General features: G+C 45.0%; 1 long non-coding RNA gene across 1 annotated transcript in view; it reads right to left on the minus strand.

Annotated features, from left to right (window-relative positions):
- LOC120384870 overlaps positions 1-9,570 on the minus strand; it is a 31,815-nt gene extending 22,245 nt beyond the window's left edge. Inside the window, exon 1 of the long non-coding RNA XR_005589146.1 lies at positions 9,471-9,570. This is a non-coding gene — a long non-coding RNA (uncharacterized LOC120384870). The remainder of the gene's footprint in view (positions 1-9,470) is intronic.
- Positions 9,571-10,610: the final 1,040 nt, after the last annotated feature.

Raw genomic sequence — 10,610 nt, forward strand, 5'->3', positions numbered from 1 at the left:
CATGAAAACGGTGAATGACATAAATTCTACCAAATGAATGTATGACAGAACACCACAAGGTATTAACAGCTAAAATTAGACTGCAAACTAAGAAAACAGGAAAGAAGAAGAAATTGAGGAAGAACTAGCATTGGTAATTATGTAAGGAAGAGTTCTACCAAAAAGTAAAGGATGACTTTTGTGCTTTGGCAATGAAGTCAATGGAGGAAGAAGACTGTTTCATGAAAGCAGTGAAGATACCATGTGGCAAAGTGAGTGGTAAAATGTGGGGTGAGATGGGGGGGTGTTTTCAGAGCACAAGCTGGAGGTGGAAGTCTGAGGTACAAGAGAAGCTAAAAAGAAAGGCTGAATTATTTAAAGAGTTTGAGGAAGCAGGTCATGATAATGAAACAATCAAAAATGCACACAGAGGCAAAACAAAGGAGGCTAACCAGGCAGTTGCTAAGGTAATGTCAGTGACTGGGACATAGGCAGTGGCTGGAGCAGGAGTCAGTAGCCAGGAAATGGAGCCCAGGGTCTGAGCCCGAATTAGAGGCTAGATGCCAGAGCCAAGGGGCAGAGCCAAAGTTAGGCATCAGGAATTAGAGCTGAAGGGTCACAGCTGGGTTACCTGGAGTGAGGCTGGCTCTAAGGCTGAAAAGAGGCGGGCACAGGAGCTATTGCAGCCGTGAGCAAATGCTTTGAGCTGTTGAACTGCTGCTGCTGGGCTGAGGAGCTGGTCTGCTGACTCTTCTAACCAATCTGGTGGTGCACAACTGTGTCTTGAGGTGCAAATCAAAGGCCTGTGCTGGTATATGTAAGGGTGCAAAGAGACACCCCTGGCATCCTTCACACAGGAAGTAAATAGACAGCAAGTTTGCTTCATGAAAAAGGGATCCCAGCCAGGCTTGCTTGAAAATTCTGAGGAGAACTTCGGGTGAGATCAGGGCTGGCTCTAGGCACCAGCGTTCCAAGCATGTGCTTGGGGCGGCACTTCTCAAGGGGCAGCACTCCGGCCCTTTGGGGACGGTTCTTCTCAAGGGGCAGCAGTCGCTTTTTTTTTTTTTTTTTGCTTGGGGCAGCAAAAAACCTGGAGCTGGCCCTGGGTGAGATAAGCTTCTTTAGATAGGAGGAGAACTTGTTTAATTTAGTCTCTAGAAAGCATGTTATGATTTTGTTTTATATGTAACCTTTGGTTTCCAATATTCTCATTCACAATCACTTAACCTGTACAGAGAGTGAGGCCTGCAGAGGCCTGAAAGGTAGCTCGTGTTGCCAGAGGTTTCAGGGAGCTGATCCACAACAGGAACCACTATGCTGTAGAAGACAAGACTTCCTCCTGCTAAGGTCAGGTGTTGGTGAAGTGCCTCACAACACTGGGTACCCCTAACAAGCGTCACAGCCTTCAAAAGACTTTAGAGTCTCCTCCCCACCCCAGTGAAAGAACCATCATTTGCAACTGAAAGCCAGTCTCTTCAAGTTCTTCTTTCCCCCAGCAATACATTTTATCATAACGTTTGCTGGCTTTCTATCAGATGCATCTTTTTCTGTGAGAAAAATATCTCGACTTCTATCCAGCAAGCAGTAAAACCTCTTCACATGGCACCAGTACTAAAAGAGTGTAGTTTCACTTTGTGTATGTCCATAGGACAGAAATGTTTGGCTAGATTTAATTAATCCCTCTCATTTTCAAAGAGCATGGCAGGGATTTGTCTTAGAACTCCCATTGACTTGATCAGGAAACACTGTGGCCTAGTGGTTAAAACAAGGGATAGGACATTAGGATTCCTGGATTTAATTCCAAGCCCTGCCGCTGAGTCACTGTGTGACATTTGGCAAGTTCTGTAATAACTCTGGGCTTTAGTTTCCCCATATGTAAAATGGGGGATTATAGTATTTCAGACTTAAAGGCTGAGAGGCTTAAATCAGTTAGTGCAGGGAAAGCTTTGAGACCCTTAAACTGAAGAAGTGCAAATTATCCTTAAGGGAAGTTACATGGCTAAACTCTGTGGAACTCCAAAAATGTAGGGATGTACAACGTTTCCTGCTCTTTAAAAAACAGGCCAGGAGTGCAGCTGTGCAGATTTTATAAATGCATCCCTGAGTGCTCTTTGCTTTGAACTAGCGTCAAAGAGATGCAATAGTATTTATGAACACGAAGGGCTAAACACTCAATAGTTCCATGGTAGCAGAACATTGGCCAGGAGACGGGTGGTGGCAGCAGAAAGCATTTGCAAACTTGCCTTTGCCAAGATATGGGTGTCACTTGCTGGGAATGGTATGGGGCCTAGTCAGCTGGAAATGTGCTGATTTGGCATATCAGAGCAAGGGTTGCCAGCCTGCCTCTTATGGAATTGAAGTTTCCCTCCACTGGCAGAAAACCAGAGGGACTACAGGCCACTGGTATGACTACCTGCTCTCCCATGGGATGAAGCACCCCTCTAGATAAATGAAGAGATAGCTGTAAAGATGCCCTTGCCTTTAAGAGTTGCCATTTATGGGCCACAGGTAACTTGCATACTGGCCTTTTTCCATTCCACCAAAAATTACGTGGATGCAAATACAGCAGCCTCTCTATGACTAGACCGAGAACAGACCTGAGATGAAACATTACATCCTGTAATATTTTGTGGTGCACTATACAACATATCAAACAAACACTGGCTTTCCAATGAATAGCAATGGTCTGCCCCAGGTTTTACGATGAAGATGGAGATGAAGATCAGCAAATATGCAGGTCACCAGTGGTTTTTGAAATGGCAAACTGTGCTGGTGGGGGAGCATGTCAGCTTATTTTTACTGCCAGAATGGAAATTCTATTGAGCCATAGACACCCTGTCCCAGAATTTGGCTGCTGCCTTTGAGGGGGTGAAATTTGTTATAGCCAGACATGCAACCATTTGACTAAACCTCTTTCAGACACATTATGAAAAGGAGTTTTTTTCCCTCACCTTCCTCTCCCTTCTCTATGACATGCAATGGTATTTGTCCAAAAACCAGAGCTCAGTTAATGACTGCAGGGGCTTTATACTGTCTCACTCATCACAGTTTGTTTTAATTGACTAGCTGTGTGGCTTAGGGAACGTCATTCAGTCCCCTCCCCAGATCTCATCCTCCCTCTCCCCGACCCTGGGAAAACCCACAGGAGGGGGCTCTGAGAGGAAATCTCCACAAGATAATCATGCGGAGATCTCTCCTATTGTCCCGCTGCAGGGAGGAGGCTGTAACCCCTGCAGAAAATACCATGGGCCGTCCCCGAGCTTGATAGACCCTTGTGGTCATGGGAGAACAGGAAGGTCAGGCTCATTCTCACACAGCCCATGTGCCTCTGTAATGGCTCAAGCTCCTGCAACCCTTCCTCCACCAGGTCCCTGGGAACCAGGGCTCCCAAAAAAGAGCTATATAGAAAAGATAATACGTTCTCGGATGGTATTATCTTCTGAGTTCCATGGAGCATGGGGCTGGGTAATCATGTGCATGCTCCTGGTTTCCACCCCAGGCCCTTTCCATGCCTCCCCTCAGCCTAGGAAGTCTCCACTCCTCCCCCTCAGTATAGACCATGGAACACATGGAGAGACTGCTGCCTGGTCTGGAGCCTGGGATTTCCTCTCAGGCCCTGGGTGGAGGTGAAGCCATAGAGGCACCTCCGCCCCTCTTTTCAGTGGAAGGGGGGAAAAAGGCACATGGAGGATCTCCTCTGTGTGCAGAATTAGGCACTTGTCTTAGTTTCTCCATTTGCACAATTGGGAGAAGTCACTTACCTCGACTAGTGGAGTACTGCAAGGATTAACTGTTTGTGCAGAGCTTTGAAGACATCCAGTGCTTGTGTGGAGAAGTGAAAGAAAGTCATCAGAGAAAGTTCCCTGGCCTTTCTCCCCAAAGCTGCAAGTTAAGGGCCATGTTTAGAGGAACAATTTTCTTTTGGGTTGAGTAAGTCACAGGGCTGAGAAAAAAGGGACCTGAGTTTTGTTTGAGCTCTGCTACAGACTTCCGATGCCATCTACAAGTCCTGTAACCTCTTCATGCTTTGGTCTCCTTATCTGTAAAATGGGGATAACACTTCCCCCCTGGCCAGCAAGGCTGAATTCATAAATGTTCAAGAAGGCCTTTGAAATCCTAAGTTGGAAGGAGCTTTAGAAATGCAAAGTGCTGTTATTTTATATGTGCATCCTAAAAATCAGCCTCAGAAGCAGCCGGAATTCTCACTTGCATGAAAGTCTAGAATTCTTAGAGGTAGAAATCGACTCGGCGCCATCAACTGGAGTTCACCACACAAATTAGAAGAGCACATCTCAGAGGTGGTGACATGAGCTCTGAAGGAGAGAAGCATTGCAGGCTGTATATTGTGATAGCTGCTACTGACTGAGCCATACAATAGCTACTGGGAGAGAGGCTGCTTCACAGCTTTCCTAGCATGAAGAGATACCACTGATGCTGATTTACACAAAAAGGAGAGGAGGCGGCAGCAGGCTGCCCATACAAATGGGTTTTTCATGGGAAAGATTAAATATAGATAGTCTATGAGGTCAAGTTTTACAACCTTCTACTATAAAACAACTTCACAATCCAACTAGGTGCTCACTTAGAAGACACAAAACTGGAGAAGATAAACTTCCTTCTCATCTGATCCCTGATGTTCATGGAGGGAGCAGCAGGCCTGCAGCACAATATGGTGGCAGAAGACACAGATAGCTCACTCTACTTTTGATTTTAATGAGCCCACAATTTATTTAGGTTCCCCATCTGCCTCCTTTGTAGTGAGTGATGTCTTTCTCTGCGAGCAACCTCAGTGTTCTCAGTACTTGTGGGGTAAGCTGCCACTCCATCGGAGCACAGACAGTAGATTTTGGCTTTTAACTATCAGGTGGAAAAATCAGTGAACACTCCCACACTGAAAAAAAATCATGAAAGGGGGAAAAGTCTGAATGACATTTAATCAGCAGCAAGACCCACAGAAAGGAGGCCCTAGTGTGAAGAGACCAAGCTTTTCAGTCATTTGATTGAGAACACATAGCCATCTATTCCTTAGCTCCTCACTGTGGCAGAGCCAAGAGTCTTTTTGCAATAATATACGCTTTTCCATGTATGCATCTACTGTATACTTTGTATAAACCAGCAATGCATTCCTAGAATACATTACTCTGAGGATAAAGGAACATCTGGATGAGCTCCAGTCTAGCCATCTACAGAGTGCAATGCAACAGCCATCTCTTCACACATGCTTTTCCCCAGTATAAGAACCAAATAGTCGCTCCATAGTCAATGAGACAATAGCACAATTACACTCCTGTTGTAAGATAGCCATTGAGACTGATCCAACTCTGGAAGCAGTTTAATAAGAGGGAGTGAGGGTAATACTGATCTTATGGAGATAGGGAAGAGGGCAATAGATGTATGCTTATACATAGATTGGTTATTAATTATGGTCTTGATTCTTCCACTTTTTCTACCACAGTATCCCTGGAGGATGTTAAACAGAAGCTACTAAAGTTAGATATTTTAAAATTAGCAGGTCCAGATAAATTGCATCCAAGAGTTTTAAAAGAGCTGGCTGAGGAGCTTGCTGTACCATTAATGCCGATTTTCAATAAGTCTTGGAGCACTAGGGAAGTTCCAGAAGACTGCAAGAAGCTAACATTTCTCACGAATTTTTAAAAAGGGTAAACAGGATGACCCTGGTAATCATAGGCCTGTCACCTTGACATCTGTCCCTGGCAAGATAATACAGCAGCTGATGCAGGACTCCATTAATAAAGAATCAAAGGAGGGTAAGGTAATTAATGCAAATCAATATGGGTGTATGGAAAATAGATCTTGTCAAATTAATAGTGTTTTTTTATGAGATTACAAGTTTAGTTGATAAAGTTAATAGTATTAACTTTATACAGATAGACTTCTGTAAGGCATTTTACTTGGTACTACATAGCATTTTGCATAAAAAACTAGAATGAAAAAATTAAAATGGCACACACTAAATGGATGAAAAGCTGGCTAACTGATAGGTCTCAAAATGTAATTGTAAATGGGGAATCTTCACTGAGTGGGTGTGTTCCAGTGGGGTGCTGCAGGAATTGGTTCTTGGCCCTATGCTATTTAACATTTTTATCAATGACCTGGAAGAAATCATAAAATCATCACCAATGAAGTTTTCAGATGATACAAAAATTGGGGGAATGGTAAATAATGATGAGGACAGGCCACTGATTCAACACAATCTGGATTGCTTGGTAAACTGGGTGCAAGCAAACAGCATGCATTTTAATTTGGCTAAATGTAAATGTACACATCTAGAAAAAAAAAGGAATACTTACAGGATGGGGGACTCAATTCTGGGAAGCAGTGATTCTGAAAAAGATTTGGGGGTCATGCTGGATACTCACCCGAACATGAGCTCCCAATGTGACGGTGTTGCCAAAAGAGCTAATGTGATTCTGGACTACATAAACAGGAGAATTTTGAATAGCAGTAGAGAGGTTATTTTACTTCTATACTTGGCAGTAGTGCAATCACTGCTGGAATACTATGTCCAAGTTCTGGTGTCCACAGTTCAAGAAGGATGATGCTAAAGTGGAGAAGGCTCAGAGAAGAGCCACGAGAACGATTAGAGGAGTCTATTTACAGTGATTGAGCTCTTGAGTCTATCCATTTATCTTAACAAAGAAAAGTTTAAGGGACGACTTGATTACAGTCTATACATATGTACATGGGGAACACATATTTAATAATTTAGCAGAGAAATGTATAACACGATCCAATGGTTGCAAGCTGAAGCTAGACAAATTCAGACTGAAATAAGACGTAGATTTTTTAACGGTGAGAGTAATTAACCATTGGAACAATTTACCAAGGATTGTGGTAGACACTATATCACTGACAATTTTGAAATTATTGGCTATTATTCTAAATGATCTGCTCTAGGAATTATTTTGGGGAAGTTCTATGGCCTGTGTTTCTCAGGAGGTCAGACTAGGTGATCACAATGGTCCCTTCCGGCCTTGGAATCCATGAATCTACTCATATTGAGTAATACCTTATTATATGAATAGTCCCCAGCAGATTTCTCTGATGACTCGTGGAGTAAGAATTGGGTTGTATTTGAATATTGTTAGCGTGCTCAACACTATACAAAACAAAGAAGAAGGCACAGTCTTTGCTCCAACAAACTCACAGTCTAGTTACTAATCAATTACTGATTTATCAAATCAATTTTTTTCCTTGGTGTAGCGGGGTGGTCCCGCGCTCCTGCCCTGAAGGGCTTAAAACAGCCCAGGAGAGGGCTGTGGCTGTGGCAAGAAGCCTGGGCTGATTGGGGCATGGCCACAGCTGAGCCTACTTTCCCCAATCAACCCAGGCTTCTTGCCCCAGCCACAGCCCTCTCCTGGGCTGTTTTAAGCCCTTCAGGGCAGGAGCAGGGGACCACCCCGCTACACTTGGACATTAGTATTTTCCCAGTAGTGTTTTTAGTATTATGTACAAGTTCTTTGACTTTCTGACATTTCAGATGCACCCGGGGCCTGTTCAAGGTATGATACAATCCATAAACTTAAATTTTAGTCAGATTCTTTTTGTCCAAGCTGCTACTTGGGAAGCAGTTAGCATTTTTTTTTCCCAATTGTGCACTTTGTATCTTACTCAAGTTCCTGTTATTATGCGGTAAGTGTTTTGGTCTGAACATTAAAGCAAAGAAAAAATGTGCAGGTCCTAAGGGAGGAATAAAATCCACTAATCCAACATGCGTTTTATTTGCATGTTGACTATCAACAGGTGCTGAGAATTGCAGGATTCCCAGAGCTTCAAACAGGAGCAGAGAGTGACAAAGAGGACATTTATTCCAACTCAGATTTTTATTTAAGTCTTTATTCTAGTTACATAGCTAGATAATTGGGCATCCGGCTAAAACTCTTTGACATACACAAGCTTTGAAAATATTGTTAATCTTTAAAATCAATATTGCATTTAGGAAATTGCTCACATCCTTCTACATTTGCAACTCTCAATTCATCCACATGCCATTTCACGAGCCATTTAACTACATAGGAAAAGACATTACTTTCTGTTAATCACTCATGAACAACTCATGCCACCCGTATATTAATTATTGTGCAAATGATGTTATCATTTCTATTTACTCATAACAAGTTGAATTTTTAAAAGAAAATGTAGCATAAAGAACTCACGTAGTTATGATCAAAGTGCTGGTTAAAAAGGTGCTGGAGCATATCCAATTGATTATGTAATATATGGGTCTGCAAGGAATGGGCAATCATAATCTCGCCATTATGATCTAAGAACCAAATAGTCCCTCCATACGCAATGATCTAAAAGTCAGACTGTTAAAATAACAAAATGAAGCTTCCCTCATTTAAGAATTTGATGGCTGGAAATAGAGGTTATGGAAGTCAAACAATGGAGATGCGGTTGTAATTTCCTAAAGCTGCTCTATTTGATTTCCCTTTATCTCTGTGAATTATCATGGCCAAGAACTTGTATTTGAACTTTGCAGAGTGGCTGAGCAACACTGCCTGCTGTGCCTGTCAATAGATAGCGGAGTTACTGTAGGCAAAATGCATATCTATATGCTCCTGCTTTTTTTAGTTACACTACAGATCATGCATTCGTGTTATTAGTAAACTCTGAGATCTTCGGATCTCTGTGTGGCAAAAGGCCACCACTGGAAAAGAGTGGGTCTAGAAGACACGGGAGGTGGGGATTCAGCTGTGGACATGAGCTGGCTTTTGTTGCAAAAACAGTGCCAGCCTAGTCAAGACAAGGAGGTTGCTCTGGTGTTCCTGAGAGCAGAGTTTGACCCAGAGCTCTGATAACGTTAAGATTATAGCAGAAACTCTCAGTCACAAGGACATTCACTGCTAAAGCCTTGTGACGGGGCGTGCATACACTCGTGAGAAAATCCTCTCAGCTGTTGCCCTCCTAAGGCGGGTTTTCAGTGGCTCAGGCCTCCGGCAAAGTCACACACAGTCAAGCACATGAAGGAACCCCTTCTAGGGTAACAAAGGCTCAACAAGGGACCGTGAAATCTGGTCTCCCCTGTGAAATTTGGTCTTTTGGATACTTTTACCCTATACTATACAGATTTCATGGGGGAGACCAGCATTTCTCAAACTGGGGGTCCCAACCCAAAATGGGGCTTTGCGGGTGGGGAGGGAGGGGCATAAGGTTATTGTAAGGGGGGTTGCGCTATTGACACCCTTACTTCTACTCTACCTTCAGAGCTGGGTGGCCAGAGAGTGGTGGCTGCTGGCCAAGGGCCCAGCGCTGAAGGCAGTGCAGAAATTAGGGTAGTAATACTGCAACCCACCCCGAATCCTCTTTTGGGTCAGGACTGCGTCAGTTACAACACCATGAAATTTCAGATTTAAATATCTGAAAGCATGAAATTTACTATTTTTAAAATCCTATGATCGTGAAATTGACCAAACTGGATTGTGAATCTGGTAGGGCCCTACCCATAGCCCCTTCTACTTCACCCTTACCTCCAGGCTCAAGTTCTCAACTCCTCTGTTTCCTCAGCAAATGCCAATGCCACCAGAACCCATCTTCCAGCAAGGAGCACCCTTCCTTACTCCTCTGGTCCAAGCCAGGAATGGAGCTGCTCATGCCCTGCAGCTCCTTTTAACTGAGCCTTCTGGGCTCTGATTTGCTGATTCCCTGCAGCCTTTCTAGGCAGGCCTGGAGGACCCACCTTCACTGCTCCTTTTCTGGGGTGAGGTGTGATAGGACCTTCAGTACAGGGCCTCAGTGGGCCCAGTATACCACATCACAAGCAGATACTCTGGCCTTAACGTCTCCCTGTGTGATTTGCTTTTAGTGTGCTACTGTGTGTGAGTGCTATGAGACATGATCCCCACCCCCTAAATTCAAACTCAAGAAGCAGGTGGCAGACCAAACACAGATGCCACTGGGCCCACCACATGCAGCACCAGCTCTTATCTGTAGGGATAAAACCCTGTCTGCAACCCCATATGTTTTGGTGCTGGGCCACAGAAGCAGCATGAGCCACCACTGCCTTGCCCGCTCTGACGGGGCTTCTCTCCCAGGGTGACCAGGTGTCTGGTTTTCGACCAGAACACCCGGTCGAAAAGGGACCCTGGTGGCTCCGGTCAGCACCACCGACCAGGCCATTAGAAGTCTGGCTGGTGGTGCTGCGGCGCTAAGGCAGGCTAATCCCTACCCACCCTGGCTCCATGCTGCGCTCCGGAAGCGGCCACAGTTCTGGCTCCCTAGCCAATGGGATCTGCGTGGGCGATGCCTGTGGGCGAAAGCAGTGTGCAAAACCAGCTGCCGTGTCTCTGCCTCGGAGCTGGACCTGCTGACCACCTCTGGGGCACAGCGCGGTCCGCAGAGCCATGACAGGCAGGCAGCCTGCCTTAGCCCCCTCGCTGCACCGCTGACAAGGAGCCGCCAGAGGTAAGCCCAGGCCCCAACCCTGAGTCCCAACCCGCTGCCCCAGCCCTGAGCACCCCCAAACCCAGAGCCCCCTCCTGTACCCCAAACCCCTCGTCCCTGGCTAGACCCCAGAGCCTGCAACTGCAGATGGATCCCTCAACCTGTCCCACACCCCAACCCCCTGCCCCAGCCCAGAGCCCCCTACCACACCCTGAACCCTTCATCCC

The sequence above is a fragment of the Mauremys reevesii genome, linkage group 16 (assembly GCF_016161935.1).
Source record: "Mauremys reevesii isolate NIE-2019 linkage group 16, ASM1616193v1, whole genome shotgun sequence".
NCBI classification, from domain to species: domain Eukaryota; kingdom Metazoa; phylum Chordata; order Testudines; family Geoemydidae; genus Mauremys; species Mauremys reevesii.